Consider the following 16,225-nt stretch of genomic DNA (forward strand, 5'->3'; position numbering starts at 1 on the left):
TAAAATAAAACAACTTCAGTAGCCAAAAAAAAAAAAAAAAAAAAAACACAAAACCAGTTACCTACAACAGACTCAGGAGGCGACTGGGTGACAAGTCTGGGGGAGACATTGCGGCCAGGCCTCGGGACATTCGACCCCTGCCCTCTTTGCCTCTGCCTCCTACCGGCTGAAAAAAAAAGTCCTGCAGACTGCGAAAATTTTCTCGCTCTCAGAAGATGGACGTTACAAAAAAAAAATTGTCATGCCGACTGCGAAAATTGTCTCGCCCTCAGAAGATGGACGTTCAGCTGCATCCTAGCGGTTGAGTCACTACTAAACACGTGGGTCGCCAGCAATGTGCAGTGTTCTTGGCTACAGGGCGCAGCGCTACAGTCGCGCCCAGAAGCCACAGCTCATCTCCTCGTCTCACAGCCGTCCACCAGGTGTCAGTACAAGTGTCGCCTCTCTGGGCAGTGCAGACGTGTCTATTTTAGCTTGCAGACGATGACGTGTAGCAATTTATGAGCTAGCGCAAGTCAAATGTTTTACCGCGTGTATCTGCTAGATACTGCCTCTCACACGGTGGAGAGGCTCACTCCTTCTTGTGTCTCGTTCTCTGCACACGAGTTGCACGTGGCATCGATATAGCACAGGTTTTCTAGCGTCAGCGAAGTCAATATTACACGAATCGAGTCGACATGTTTGCTTGTTACGATGACGGAAGCAGAAGAAATGTGTGTGGTACTTCACTGCATCTGCTGCTCGCCTTTCAGCGTCCCTGTGTCTTATCAGACGAAGATGACTGTGAAATTGGCGACGAGACGAGGCAGAGGTTAACGACGACGTGCAAAACAGAGACGATCCACGTCAGCCGAAATAGATCAGTTGGGAGAGCGTTAGACTGAAGATCTAAAGGTCCCTGGTTCGATCCCGGGTTTCGGCATGCCTTCGTTTTGAAGCTGACGCTAATGGAATTGCTCTGGGTTTGTGATAATGTAACTACCGCCGAGAACAAAAATGACTCCCTCCTGTGGCTGTTCTGGTTGTCTAGTGCATGCCATAAGAGGAACACAGTAGGCAACTGCCTGAGAAGCAAGAAAATAAAAAAAAGTCCTACCGACTGCGTTCCCTTTCTTGTGTCAGGACGTGAAGAACGTCTCCAACGGAACAGTGAAATGAGCGAAAACGTGGGAAACATTGCACTCGAAATGCTTGTGAATTTAACAATTGCCCAGTGAGTGTCGACAAAACAAGTGAATCCTCTGCTCCAACGTAGGAGACGTAACGACTGTTGCAATTTGTTTTTGCATCGTGTGTCAGCATTCTTCGATAGACTGTTACGGGCTTTGCAGGATGAGTTTGTAGACAGCATTCAGGCGACGTTTAATTAGTGACTGCTCCATGCAGCGATTGCACAACAGTTAAGAACATGAGTCAACGTATAGTTGCGCGTCGTGGGATGTTTTGTAACGTCGCCACCCGCGACGACGAAGACGACACCCAACCAGCCGACATTTCCACGCAGTGGTCGGCGGACAACTTTCACGATAAACAAGACGTTTCGCAGGACAGGGCCACCATGGAGGTCGCCAAGCACAAAACGATCGGTGCGCAGGTTGAGACGCCTGTCTCCCCGCCGACAACTCCAGATCTCTCTCACCACGACGCAATTCCCATGGACATTGGACAGACCCACGGCACAGGAGCATGGGCCGACGACATTGAGGAAGATACGCCCCCTCCTCCGGATGAGTTGCCTCCGCCGGACAAGGCTGCCTGTTAACATCAAAAGCGAGGCACTGCAGCTGATGGGACGGGACTTCCTGTCGGTGCCCTCCTCTTACTTCCCTTGGTGATGGTAGATGCGCGTCCACCACCACTGAAACAAACATACCGGTTTGCCACACTGAACATCAACATGATCGGCACTGCACCCAAGCTGCAACTCCTATGTGACATGCTTCGGGCCTCCGACGTCGACGTCGCCCTTCTTCAGGAAGTACGCGTTGCCACACTACCACCAGTCTACGGCTACGACTCATACACGTTCACAAGTGATCAATCAGGGCGTGGAGTGGCTTTCTACATACGCGAAGGAATCCCACTCACGGACACGACAATCCTTCCCTGTGGAAGAGGCATGGCTGTTACCATCTTCGACACGCGCGTCATCAATATCTACGCTCCGTCTGGCTCCACGAACCGTCGGCAGCGGTCCACTTTCTTCGGACATGACGTGGCGCCCCTGTTTTCTGGACGCTATGATCGCCTTATCATGGGAGGCGATTTCAACTGTGTCCTCCATCCGCAGGACCAAGCACCTGGTTATTCGCCATGCCCGGCGCTGCTCACCTTAATCGAAGATTTTCATCTAGTGGACGTTTGGGAGAAAATTCATGGCAATACCCCCGGTTTTACCCATTATACAGCACATTCTGCGAGCAGACTTGACCGGTTTTATGTCTCTGCTCACCTCGGCAATGAAGTCGCCCAAGCTGAACGATGGCCCCTTGCATTTTCGGACTATTGCGCCGTCATTTGCTCCCTGGCTCTGCCATCTCAGTCAGTGTGGCGCAGCAGAGGTTACTGGAAGCTTAATACCTCCCTCCTTCATGATCCACTCTGCCGACAATGTATTGCCACTCCATGGGCGTCTTGCGAAAGACGCCTTCCGCAGTACACATCCACGTTCCATTGGTGGCTCAAATGTGCCAAACCTGCGATCAGAAAGGCCTTCATACAATGTGGCAAGGGAGCAGCAGCATGGCATCGAGACACCACAAATTTTCACTACGCCGTCCTCCCTGAGCTCGATGCGCTCCCTCCATCACCTGACACCCACAGGGAACGACAACGTACTAAAGCTCGTCTCCTCTCTCTTCAACGTGCACGACTGCATGGTGTCGTGGTGCGTTCCCGACGACAAGACCTCCTCCACGACGAAACCCCATCCACAATCCATGCCGCATCCGACCATAGTCGTCGACGTCGGCTTTTCGTCCCCAACATCACGACCTCCGATGGTGTTCACCACACAACACAGGCGGCGGTCGTGTCCGCCTTTGCTGAACATTATCGCCAATTTTATGATGATGAACCGATGGCGACGCCCATTCCTGATGATCTCCGTCCTTCCCCTGATCGGACCCTCACCGTAGCGGAGTCAACGTCCATGATGTCTGCAATCACCGCAGAAGAGGTGGTAGATGCGATCAACAAAGGGGCCAAGAACAAATCACCCGGACCAGATGGTCTCCCAGTGGAGTTTTACCGGGCGTTCACCACGTTAATGCTTCCTCGCTGGACGGAAATGATTCAGGAACTCTTTACTCCGTCCTTCCCAATTCCACCTGAATTCGTCACTGGCATTCTTCTACCTGTGCCTAAACCGAAGGGAGGGTCTCATGTCTCTGCATATCGCCCCCTTACACTACTGAATGCAGACTATAAAATCCATGCACGGCTCTTAGCAGCGCGCATACGCACCGTCTTACCTACGGTCCTTTCACCGGAGCAGACTGCACGTGGTTGTGGAGCAACCTTACAAACAGCCCTAGGAGAATGCCGTGACCTCATTGCACTGGCGTCGGTTTGTCGCCTTCGTGCAGCACAGGTATCCGTCGATTTCACGAGTGCCTTTGATCGCGTTCGACACCCATTCCTCCTCATGGTGGCGACACGTATGGGGTTCCCATTACTTTTTGTCGATGCTATTCGCCGGTTACTACTTCCCGCGGTCTCGATGGTACAAGTCAATGGGAGGCTTGTAGGACCGATTCCTATACGCCGCTCTGTGCGTCAAGGATGCCCTATGTCTACTTTATTATGTGCCATTGCACTTGAGGCCCTCATCACTGGTCTTACCTCTAGACTGCAGGGTCTCACTTTGCGTGACTACACCTTTCACTACAGGGCTTATGCGGACGACCTCCTCTTTCTCACCTGCTCCTCCACGGAACTCAATGACGCCATCCAATGGATCCACCAGTATGGACGTCTTTGTGGTAGCATTCTTAATGTCCGTAAATCGATTATGATGCACATTGGGCGCGGGCTCCCGGCTATGGTGCCGACCCCACTCCCTGTCAGTACCACCCTTCGTTACTTGGGTATCGAATTTACGAGCTCCGCACACATCACAGTGGCCCTGGCTTACAGGCGACTTTTACAGTCGATTCGGCACCATGCCCGCGGTCAAGTGCACCGTAACTTTAACCAACTCCAAAGTGTGTCCTATGTCAACATGTATGTCGGCCCTAAACTGGTACACGTCGCCCAGATCCTCCCAATGCCGTTACTTCTTGGTCGCCGCATCCGATCAGCCTTTGGATATTTCGTGTCAGCAGGGGCACTTTTCAAATCCGATACAACACTCTAACACTGCCTCCTGCAAAAGGTGGCCTCGGACTCGTCAACGTGCGGGCACGATCTTCTGCACTCTTTTTCCACACTCTGTTGCGGCACTGGCAGGGGCTGGTCCCGCCCTTAACACGCAGTCTCTTAGATATCCTCCGACCATCTTCTCTCGATCCACCGATCAATGTGGCACCTATTTCTCCATTATTGTACCACGTCGCCAATTGTTTCATAGAACTCAGCTACGTTCGGGCCGATCTTCCAGTCACCGTCCTCCCCGTACAAAAGATTATTATCGTTTGTTTATGGTGTCCAACCCTTGCAAGCCCATGGTGCTACAGCATCCTGACATTAACTGGCGAACGGTTTGGGGGTGTGTGCATGCACCCTTTTTACCGTCGTCTGTGTCTGCACTCTGGTATGTTTTAGCCTATGGAAAATTCCCGACTAATAGTCGACTTTATCGCATAGGACTGGCCACCTCCCCACTCTGCCCTGACTGTCAGCTCGAAGACACCGACAAACACCGTCTTACGTGCCTCCTGAAACAAAACGTATGGCTCCTCATCCAACGAATCGTGGGCTTTTACCTCCGTGCCCCGCCAACGACGGTAACCCCGGATTTCCTGTTGTTAGCCCAGACATTTCACCACCCTCTTGCTAAGCGCCATACCCTAATCTGGTTTCGAGGACAGGCTTTAGAATACCTCTTTCAGAGTGGTCCGCATACAGTCCTTGACTTCTGGTACAAAGTTGTGACCGCGCATAGCACCCTCACCCGAAAACCATCTTACCGACAAACTTTTGCCTGTTATCTCCGCAGTGTCTTCCTTGACCCGCCTCAAAGTTGGGGTGTGCCATGCCTACCTGTCATATGATGCAACACCCTTATCCACGTTCTCATGCAATGACCGAAAAACAAATAAAAAAAAGGAAGAAGACAGAATATGTTATATTTTGCTGTATTCAATGTTTTTTTTAACTAACAGTCATTTGTATATGTTTAAATGGTACCTTGAAGAACTCTCGCATAGTGAATGTATATGTACTTTTAGTTTGTTTAATAAAGATCACTAAAAAAAGTCGGTAGAGCATTAGACTTTTAACTTAAGGGTCCAGAGTTCAAGTCCCTGTCCGGGCGGAAATTTTAATACTTTGGTAGCGATTCGTCTAGTAGCGGTGGAAACACTACGGAAAAGAATTCAGCTACGCCGTTTTCTGACCCCACAGTGCTTTAAACGGTAGCAGTTGCATGTGTCGGGAGAACCTCGTGCTGTTGGCAGTCGAGGCCGAGTGGTTAGTTGCGAGCCAGCCCCCGAGCGGGACGGACGTGTGGCGGAGCCGGACGTTCCTCCAGTGTAAACAACGGCTGTGTCGCTGCGTCACAGGTTAGCTAGAGCTGCTTGCTGCCTTGTGCTTGTTCCTTTCCTTTCGTAATATGTAAAATGAGTTTATCGAATTATCAGAGAAAGGATACTACTAAGTTTTCTTTTGACCGTAATCATGTGAGGCCTAAAGCTATACAGATCAAAATGTGGCTAACAGAAAAAGTGGGAATTCATGGAGATGATATTGAGGGTATCTATTTGTCGTTTGTTTCGAATGCTGTTTTTATTAAGATGAAATCTTCTGATTTATGCAGTGATATTGTGGAAAAATGTGGAGATGTGGTTAAGTTCCATCATTTCGATGGTACGATCAGTGATGTTATTGTGTCTGATGCTGGCTTTGGTATTCGGACGGTTTGAATATTTGAGTTACCTTTTGAGATACCAGCTGAAGAGATTAATTTCGTTCTTAAAGGGTATGGCAGAGTTATCTCAAATTTTGCTGATAAGTAGTCTGAGCCGTTTACGTTCCCTGTTCTTAATGGTGTTCGACATGTCAAGATAGAACTTCTCAAGCATATCCAGTCTTTCATACACGTATGTGGCTATCACGCACTAGTGATATATGATGGCCAGCCTAGGACTTGCGCTTTGTGCAATTCGCCTGATCATATTCGTGCTGAGTGTACCCGTAGGCGCGTGGCGCAGATTCCCGTCGGCGAGGCTTTAAGGTCGAGTCCTGCAACTAGTATGAAGCTGTCGTATGCAGATGCAGCGGTCTTCCATTATTTCTCTGCAGAGGCCCCGGCAGCGCAAAAAACTGATTACGGGACGCAAGGCGACTTGTATCGAAATGTAGGCCAAAGCTCTAGTACAGTAGCTATCTCTGACAATATAGCTCCTTCTTTCGCCGCCGTGAAATGTACTGCATCGCCATCCACCGTAATTGAGGCCAAACAGCTGTTACTTGAACAGGTTTCTGCGACGAATAAATCTCATATGGGACCCTCAAGCGACACTACCGACAGATCGGTAACAGCGTCGTCTCCGTCTCTAAGTGAAAAGGTGGTCGGAGCAGTATTACCTGATCAGGCTCAGACGTCCTTACCATCAGAGGAGAGGAACCACGGAAAAACAACAGCTGACAAGAACCGAACCAAAGCCAAGGACTACAGATACAATATGTTCTAACTGCCGGCCCATCTACACGGGGTGAAATGATCCTTGCTGATGACGGCTTACCCGGGAACGATGCCACGGACACACCACCGACATCGCCTTTGAGGTCGCCGACGCAGTCACCTTCGCAGTCTCCGCAGAAATCTAAAAAGAACAAGAAAAGACTGCTCGCACACCAAGATGCGGAGAGTTTGGCTCCGGCAGTTCGGGACAGATTGCGAAAAATGGTCGGAAGTGACAGAGATAAGAATGACATTGCGATGGAACAAGACCAAGAGGCGACGTCGATAACACGCCTGGCAGACGATGGCACCGCACGAAGCGCAGCCAGCAACGTTCAAAACAAACCGAACCTGGAAGGAGCAGGCGGAACTCAGCACGGACATGCCAAACCTGACAGTCTCTCTAACTGGGCAGACGACGTTATGGAACGGACGGACCAGGACATACAAGAACTCCACGATGCGGACAGTAAACGTACGGACGACACAGTTCACGGGAACTTGAGTGCTTGACCGGTAGCGATGGGAGTCAGATTATTTCCACCTGTTTCCCTCCCACAACTTCCTAAATGACACTGGAACGACCATATAATGTCATTACGCTTAACATAAACAGGATACAGAATGAAACTAAGGTGTCTGCTTTAAAAGAATTTTTATATCAGTCAGATACGGATGTTGCTCTCCTACAGGAAATTACTATTAAGAATTTGTATGTTCCCGGTTTTCAGGCGATTTTAGATATAGCCGAAGAAAATGCGTGTGGTACAGCAATTTTAGTGAAAGATGGAATAGAGGCCAAAGATGTTGCTTATTTAGAATCTGGACGAGGCATTTGTTGCAGGATTTATAATACTACAATAATTAATGTATATGTTCCGTCTGGCAACAACCTCAGAGCGGAAAGGGCCAAGTTCTTTAAAAGTGATATTGTGTATTTGCTTAAGGCCAATCCTGTAGAGGTTTTAATTTGTGGGGACTGGAATTGTGTCCTGCACAGAATGGATCAATTCCCGAATTTCAACTTCTCCAAGGATCTTGATGGATTCATAACCAATATGGGATGGAAAGATGCCTGGGAAATATGTTACCCCTCTTCTGTGAAATATACACATTTTACTGCTACGTCGCAAAGCAGGATCGACAGAATTTATGTTACAACAAATTTAACTAACAAAATTAGTGCAAATGAAACGATACCTGCAACGTTTTCAGATCATATAGCAGTGAAATGTAGCATCACCTTAGCTAAGCGAAAACGTATTGGGATCGTCGAACTCGGAAACTTAATATCAATATGCTCCGCGACACTGACCTAGCTGCACAGATTTTATCTTCTTGGCAGGCTTCGCTTCGATTATGCCACAAATATATGACCAGTATAGAATGGTGGACATTCTGCGCCAAACGAAAACTCAGATCGACATTGATAGCTTACGGAAGAGAACGAGCAAGGTGGCAGAAAGCTACGGTCGAATTTTATTACATTTGTTTGCGTGAGCTCTGTGACGGGCCTATGTCCCAAGATACGATACTTGCAATAAAGAAGGTCAAGGCTAGATTAATCAACCTTAAACGAGGGCAGCTAGAGGGATTGAAAATTAAATCACACGTGCAGACAGACAGTTCTGGAGGATGAGAACACTTCACTCTTCCATTTAATCGAACACGAGAAGAATAGAGGACGACTTTTGTCCAGAGTCTTAGAACTACCGACAAAGGTATACTAACGGAACAGAAAGATATTTTAACTGAGTCTCATAGTTTTTATGAATTTTTATATAGTGAACATCAGTTTGAACAATGCTTTGTCGGGGACCTGCTGCAAAAGAGTGGCCTACACGATATGTTAACTGAAGACCAAACTAGGAGTCTTATAACAGGCGTAATGAGTGATGATGTGTTCGATGTAATTAAAAGTGCGCCCGTCAGAAAGTCCCCAGGCCCCGATGGACTGCCCATTGAGTTTTATCAAACGTTTTGGCCCATTATAGACATTAAATTTACGGAGGTCGTTAACAATGTGCTGAGTGGAGCGACAGTTCCCGCGGAATTTAAAGAAAGTGTGACAGTATAGCTTCCTAAAGGAAGAACTACTGCTAAAATGCGACCCATATGCCTCATGAACTGTGATTATAAAATTATTGCACGGGTGATGAAGGAACGTTTGGGACCAGTCCTGCGGCAGATAATCGGCGATCATCAGTCGTGTCTCCCTGGCCGCACCATCTTCAAGACGGTGAGCGAGTACAGGGACATTATTGCCATCTTTTCCACGATCACCAACAATGCAGGCCTTATCTTTATAGATTTTTCTAAAGCGTTCGATAGGGTAAATCATTGTTATTTATTTACCTTGATGAAATATCTGGGTTTTCCTGATAACTATGTGAGCGTTTAAACCGACATCGTGCAAGGCATCAAAACAAGAATTTTAATAAATGGTCACCATACCCGACCGATTGAGATTAAAATGGTGTCCTCCAAGGAAGGCCATTATCGATGTTGCTTTTTATCACTGTCCTGGAACAGCTACTAAGGATTCTCAATAAAAAACTAGAGGGTATTAAAATTTCCGGCATTAGTAGAGTGACTGATGATGTAGGGGTCATCGTATGAAGTGAAGACGATATCCAGCGGCTCACAAACATTGTACAACTTTACTGCAGAACGACGGGTGCTCAAATAAACGTTATGAAAAGTTCATTCTTAAGACACAACGGCTTCCACAACGCAAACCTGGGATGGGCAAAATCGGTGCAACAGCACACTGCATTGGGGGTGACGTTCTCTAGGTGCCCCCTTCACACGACCACCTTCAATTGGAGGATAATGTTGAACCAAATTAGAGGAGCATTAATACCGCATCACACTCGTGACCTGAATCTCATGCAAAAGATAAAACTTATTAACTGCGCAATTTTGTCTAGAGCGGTATATGTCGGACAAACTCTACCTACTCCCAAAGCAATAGCACGACGTATCATGAGTATCATTTGCCAGTACATTTGGAAAGGGCACATTTTTAGAGTCACACTGAGTACAGCTACTTTACGACCTGCAGCCGGCGGTCGACAAACAAAATGCAATACTATGGTTACTAGGAATTTTTGTAGATTATGTTATACACAAGAAGGGTACGGACTGTGTACAGGAATATACGGACTATGCACGGGGAGAAAATGTTCAAATCCGTGTGAAATCTTATGGGACTTAACTTCTAAGGTCAGCAGTCCCTAAGCTTACACACTATTTAACCTAAATTATCCTAAGGACAAACACACACACCCATGCCCGAGGGAGGACTCGAACCTCCGCCGGTACCAGCCGCACAGTCCATGACTGCAGCGCCCAAGACTGCTCGGCTAATCCCGCGCGGCGCACGGGGAGACTTTTACAAAATATCTTGGAGATCAGACCATCGCAAAAACTTTGGCCATACGTTGCACATTCTGTTCCAGAAGAAAGGAATAGGATAATAGCCACAACTCACCGTCTGGTTGAGCACTGGCTGCGTGCTTAAGTAGGAGACTGCTGTCGAGGGCGAAGTACGGCGGGGACTTCGTGGGTACTGCGGCCGCTACGAGAGCCGTGAAGGCCTCAGCAGAACCCTGAAACGGCAATGCAACGCCTACAAAAACGCACGACGATACAGGAACCAAGGACATTAAACATGCCGACGGGTGACTATTACTTCCATTAAAACTCAATGTGCAAGTCATTGTACGTATGAAGATAAATTCGGATGAACCAAAATGGAAAAAAAGGAAACAGAAAAGAAAACAAAACAAAAAAAAACACAAAACCGAAACTAACAAATATATACATCTGTTAAGTCAATCTACGTACGAGGGACACTTTCGTGGAATCCCAATGGTGATACCTAAAGATAAAACTATGGTTTCCACGAAATGTTTGTCAATTTACTTTTGTTTAAATTCATGGGAAATGTTATTGTTTTTCTCAGCAGTTATCAGGGGCACTAAATGATACCCGACAAGAGGTACCTCTTTTTTCTTTTCCTTTTGTGATTCTAACGCTAATATTTAATTCACCGATTTCATTTAAAACAATGAAATCAAATATAAAAAATAGATAAATAAAACAAACACGAATACACAATCGCTTGCAACATAAACATAGAAAAGGACAAATTTTTATTTTCTCGTGCAAGAAACACTGCAATAACTAGGCAAAAAACTTTAAACTTCTGGAATATATGGAAAAAAATTAATCAGTTAAAAAGAAAAGAAACAACCCATAAAAAAAGAAATTTAGATTTTACTTATTCTTGCTTTGCAGCGGAGGAAAAACAACTCTCATTAATTTAATTTTCACAGGAAGATTTACTTTTCTGTCAGCTGTTTCCCTTTTTGAAGATCCACAGTATCCAAACCACAGCATTGAAGCTCGCCGACGAAGGCGTAATTTGGTGAATGAAAGAAGGGCTATAAGGGGAGTTGAGAGGCCCTAATAAAATAAAAAAATTTTAAAAAGTTGGGAGAGCGTTAGACTAAAGATCTAAAAGTCCCTGGTTCGATACCGGGTTTCGGCACGCCTTCGTTTTGAAGCTGAGGCCAATGGAATTGCTCTGCGTTTGTGATAATGTAACTACCGCCTAGAACAGAAATGACTCCGTCCTGTAGCTGTTCTGGTTGTGTAGTGGTTGCCATAAGAGGAACACAGTAGACAACTGCCCGAGAAGCAAAAAACTAAACTCCTACCGACTGCGTTCCGTTTTTCGTGTCAGGAGGTGAAGAACGTCTCCAACTGAACCTTGAAATGAGCTAAAACGTGGGAAACATTGCATTCGAAATGCTTGTGAATTTTCCAGTTGCCTTGTGAGTGTCGATAAAACACGTAAATCCTCTGCTCCAACGTATGAGACGTGACGACTGCTAATTTGTTTTTGCGTCGTGTGTCAGCATTCTTCGATAGTCTGTTACGAGCTTAGCGCGATAAGTTTGTAGATAGCTTTCAGGCGACGTTTTATTAGTAACAGCTCCATGCAGTGATTGCACAACAGTAAAGGACGTGAGTCAATGTAGGGTTGTGCATCGTGGGAGGTTTTGTAACGTCGTATGAGCCCGTATAGCTCAGTCGGTAGTTCGCCGGCGGACGGCGTGGAGATAGGACTGAGTGTGGTGTGCGCTGCGCAGTCTGTGCTTCCGCGTGGTAAGTCTCGTGCATTCTACAGCTTAAAGCTCGGTTTATAGAACACTTCGACAAGTAATGAGTAGTATGCAGTGATGGCACAACCAAGTCGAAAAGATACATTGAAACTTACTTCCCGAGTGTGTCATGAAATTTAAGCATTCTGATGGAAACGTTGGTGAAGTCACCTTTGCACATGCTGGTTTCGGCATTCGCACAGTTCGAATCTTCGAGTTGCCTTTTGAGATTACAACAGAACAAATTAATGCTGTAATTTCACCCTTCGCGAAAGTGCTCAGCAACTTTGCCGAGAAATGATCAAGCGCGCATAAATTTCCAGTACTAAATGGTAGAGTAGAGTTACAAAAGCACATCCCGTCGTACATCAATGTCTGCGGATATAGAGGTATTGTAATTTATGACGACCAACCGCGAACCTGTGCCGCCTGTAACAAGGCTGGGCAAGTTCGCGCAGAATGCATACAGCAGCGCGTTGCACAGCTGCCGGCCGGCGAGTCCGCTAGGCCATCTGTGATGACAACACTGCCTGGAACTTACGCCGCCGTGGCACGTGCACGGCCGAGTGCTTCCTCAGCCCCTGAATCGTGTAAAAATACAAGTATTCCAGACACTGAAATTCCGATGGCCGTCAGTGCCATCACAGCTAACGACCTACAAGAGTCCCGCCAATCTACAGAAACGGTTGAAATTCCACCGAAACAGGCACCTGAAACTGTAAAGGAGGCAGATCCGCCGGTAGTTGAAGACCGACACACCTTGCAGGAAAGTGAAGCTAACTTGGATACTGAAAAAAGTCCGTCGAGACGCAATACTCCAAAGAAAAATAAGAAACGCCGGCTGGCGCGCAAAGGTGCAGAGGAGACAGCTCCCACAGTCCGACAAAAAGCAAAGGAAACAGGTAGTAGCTTAAGCCAACAGATGGCTCGCAACACAAAGAAAGCATCCACCCACCCTCAATAAACGAGTCACTCTCCTGAAGATTCACTCGTCCCACCCACGATGACAACGTCAACCAGCTGGGCAGACGAAAGCGATCATAACAATGCGTATGAAGAAATGACAGAAGTTTCAGAAACTAAAACAGACTGTACACCAGCCCCAAAGGTGGCTGATTTCCTCAACGAAGACGTCTCCGTGAACGAACTTTCTAAAGAACAAGGACACACCACTGAAACATTTGCTACAGGTGAATATTATTAAAATGAGTTTTAAAGCTGATGCTTGTGAGACAAAACGGAAGAATGTTGTTTAAAGTTTGATCAAGTAGAACGAACAATGTCTGACATACAAGCGTACAAGATCGCTACAGTAAACCTTAATAAGATTCATTGTTCCTTTAAATTACAGAACTTAAAAGATTTTATATATGCGTCTGACAGTGACATTATCCTTTTACAAGAAGTGACAGATATTGAGATCGGTAACGTACCTGGCTTCAACGCCATATAAACCCAGGGCATGGAACGGAAATGGGCACAGCTCTGCTCACAAAGGAGGGCACAGTAGTCCAAGATGTGGTAAAACTACCAAACAGTAAAGGCGTAGAGGCCACAATAAACAAAATACGATCCAGTAACGTACATGCCCCTTCAGGATCCAGCACCAGGCACCGCAAAGAGGAGTTCTTTAAAGAAAAAGTTGTCCCACTGTTTGGAACTCGATATGAACACCTTATCCTGGGAGGAGATTTTAACTCCGTATAGTTAATGACGTATAGTTAATGACTTAAGACTAATAGACTCATGGGAGCATATGCACAGTGCAATCCCTGGCTTCACCCACACCACAAGTCACTCGCCGAGCCGTCTGTACAGGATATATGTAACTCACAATTTGAAACACCACATTTTGCAGTCCGAAGTGTGGCCTACCGTTTTTTCAGATCATGCTGCGTACATATGCACAATCAATCTGATAAAACAAGGGACCTACCGAGGTAGAGGCACATGGAAGCTCAACGTGTCACATCTGGAAGACCATGCTTGTCAGGAGGCATTTTACAAGGTATGGAAAGAGTGTGAAAGCAAATTTAGCTCCTACAACTCTGGCACTGGCTGGTGACTGAAACATGACAAACCTAAAATACGGAGGTTTTTCATAAATTACTCAAAGACAAAAACTTTTGGTACAAATCAACTATAGAATTCTACTTTCAGTGTCTAAGGGATTTGTACAAGTCCGATGCAACAGTTGTGGACAACTAAGAAAGAATTAACAAAAATAAGGCAAAAATTCTGGCACTTCGGCGTAAACAACTGGAAGGCTACCAAATAAGGTCGCGTGCCTAGAATATAGCACAGCACGAGGTCACTTCCATTTATCATGTCATTCGTAAAAGCAAAAGGGCGTCTCGCAAGATATTCTCTGAAATAACAACTGATGATGGAAGGAAGCTGACGAAGCAAAGAGAGATTAAAGAGGCAATCGTGCAGCATTTTGAATCCTTAATGTCTAGTCAACCAGTTGACGAACCACTTCAAGACGAGTTATTGATTAACCTCCAGGGCAAAGTATGCCACTCGGAAGCACAAACTCTCATCTCGGAAGTGACTGAAGAGGATGTCGAAGAAGCTACATTTGGAAGCATGAAAAATAAGGCTCCAGGGGCAGACGGAATTCCGGCAGAATTTTATCGCAAATTCAGTGGCCTCGTAAAAGCCAAGTTAACTCTCATCTGCAACGAACTACTAAACATCAACTACTAAACATCAATGACATCCCGAAAGAATTTCGTGAGGGACTCGTAGCGTTAGTGCCAAAAACCACCAACACGAAAACTGTAATCGCTCTGAGGCCAATTACGCTTTTAAACAGCGATTACAAAATCTTTGGCCGCATCCTCGCTCGCAGGTTGAAAACCACAATGACCAGCGTCACTGGCCCTTATCAAACAAGTGTGGGCAAAGATTGGAGAATTCTCCCGACCCTTTGTGATTACAGGGACCTAATCTCAACGGCCGACGTCTGCAAAATAAAATATGCACTCATCTCACTCGACTTTGATAAAGCCTTCGACAAGGTAAATCATCGTTTTCTCCTTCGGACCATGGGCGCAATGGGCTTCCCACCTAGATTCATTTCAGTAGTAAGAAATACATTAAGAAACAACTCAGCCAGATTTGTCATCAATGGACACATTAGCCGCCCATTGACGTCACCAGCTCCATTAGGCATGGGTGTCCAATGTCAATGGCACTCTTCGCCATCGCCATCGAACCCCTGCTTGCCTCCCTTATGAAACATCTACAAGGGCTACAAATACATGAAGAAAAGATCGTGTGCAAGGCGTACGCTGATGATGTTGGCTTCCTAGTCGTGAATGGCACTGAAGTAGAGAGCGCACTACAAACAGTAACAAAATATGAACAGGCATCTGGTGCATAGAACAAAGTCGGGGATTTTCAACATCGGCCGTGGAATTGGGACGCAAATGCAGGGTCTGTTACGTGAGCTTGTAACCATGAAATGTCTCGGCATAGATTTTAAAAGAAGTATCAAACACACTATTGCTGCGAATTATCGAAAATTACTTAACAGTATACGCGCCTCTGTACAAGCACATAGTATTAGGAAACTCGATGAACTTCAGAAAATAACAGTGGTAAATTTATATGTCACATCCAAAGCTAATTACGTAGCACAAGTTCTGCCACCACCTGCGACTTTGTCGAAAAGTATCGCATCTGCACTAGGACATTTTGTCAACCGCGGACGTATTTTCAAAGTCAACTATGACATCCTGATGCTCCCTACGAAATGTGGTGGGTTAAATCTCACCGATATCAGCAAAAAAGCGCAAGCCTTATACCTTTCAACCACATACAAACAATGGAAAGAACCACGTGGCACCCTTGCTGCACATTTGTTAAATGAAATAGCTCCTGCTGATATCAGTGTACCCATAAATGTCCAACACATACCCAACGAACTATACCACTTGAAATACTTTATAGTGGAATACAGCTACATACAGGCAAGGATCCCTGAAAAAGACATCATGAAAGTGAAAGAACTTTACAATAACTTGGTGAAAGACAAACCCAGAAACGACGTAGAAGAAAACTATCCTTGTTATAACTGGGAAACAATATGGGAAAATATTCACTGCCGGAACCTGCCAACGTATGCCAGATCGACCTGGTACTTTGCTGTAAACAGGAAACGACAAATTCTAAACTTCACTCTATTCGATTGGCTGAGTCACCG

The 16,225-nt window shown here is 46.1% G+C and overlaps 1 non-coding gene across 1 annotated transcript; it reads left to right on the forward strand.

The window, feature by feature from the left end:
• The first annotated feature begins 849 nt into the window (after positions 1–849).
• On the forward strand, positions 850–922 carry Trnaf-gaa. The gene has a single exon. It is a non-coding gene; the product is annotated as a tRNA-Phe (tRNA).
• Positions 923–16,225: the final 15,303 nt, after the last annotated feature.

This window comes from Schistocerca americana, chromosome 3 (assembly GCF_021461395.2).
Source record: "Schistocerca americana isolate TAMUIC-IGC-003095 chromosome 3, iqSchAmer2.1, whole genome shotgun sequence".
Classification (NCBI taxonomy): domain Eukaryota; kingdom Metazoa; phylum Arthropoda; class Insecta; order Orthoptera; family Acrididae; genus Schistocerca; species Schistocerca americana.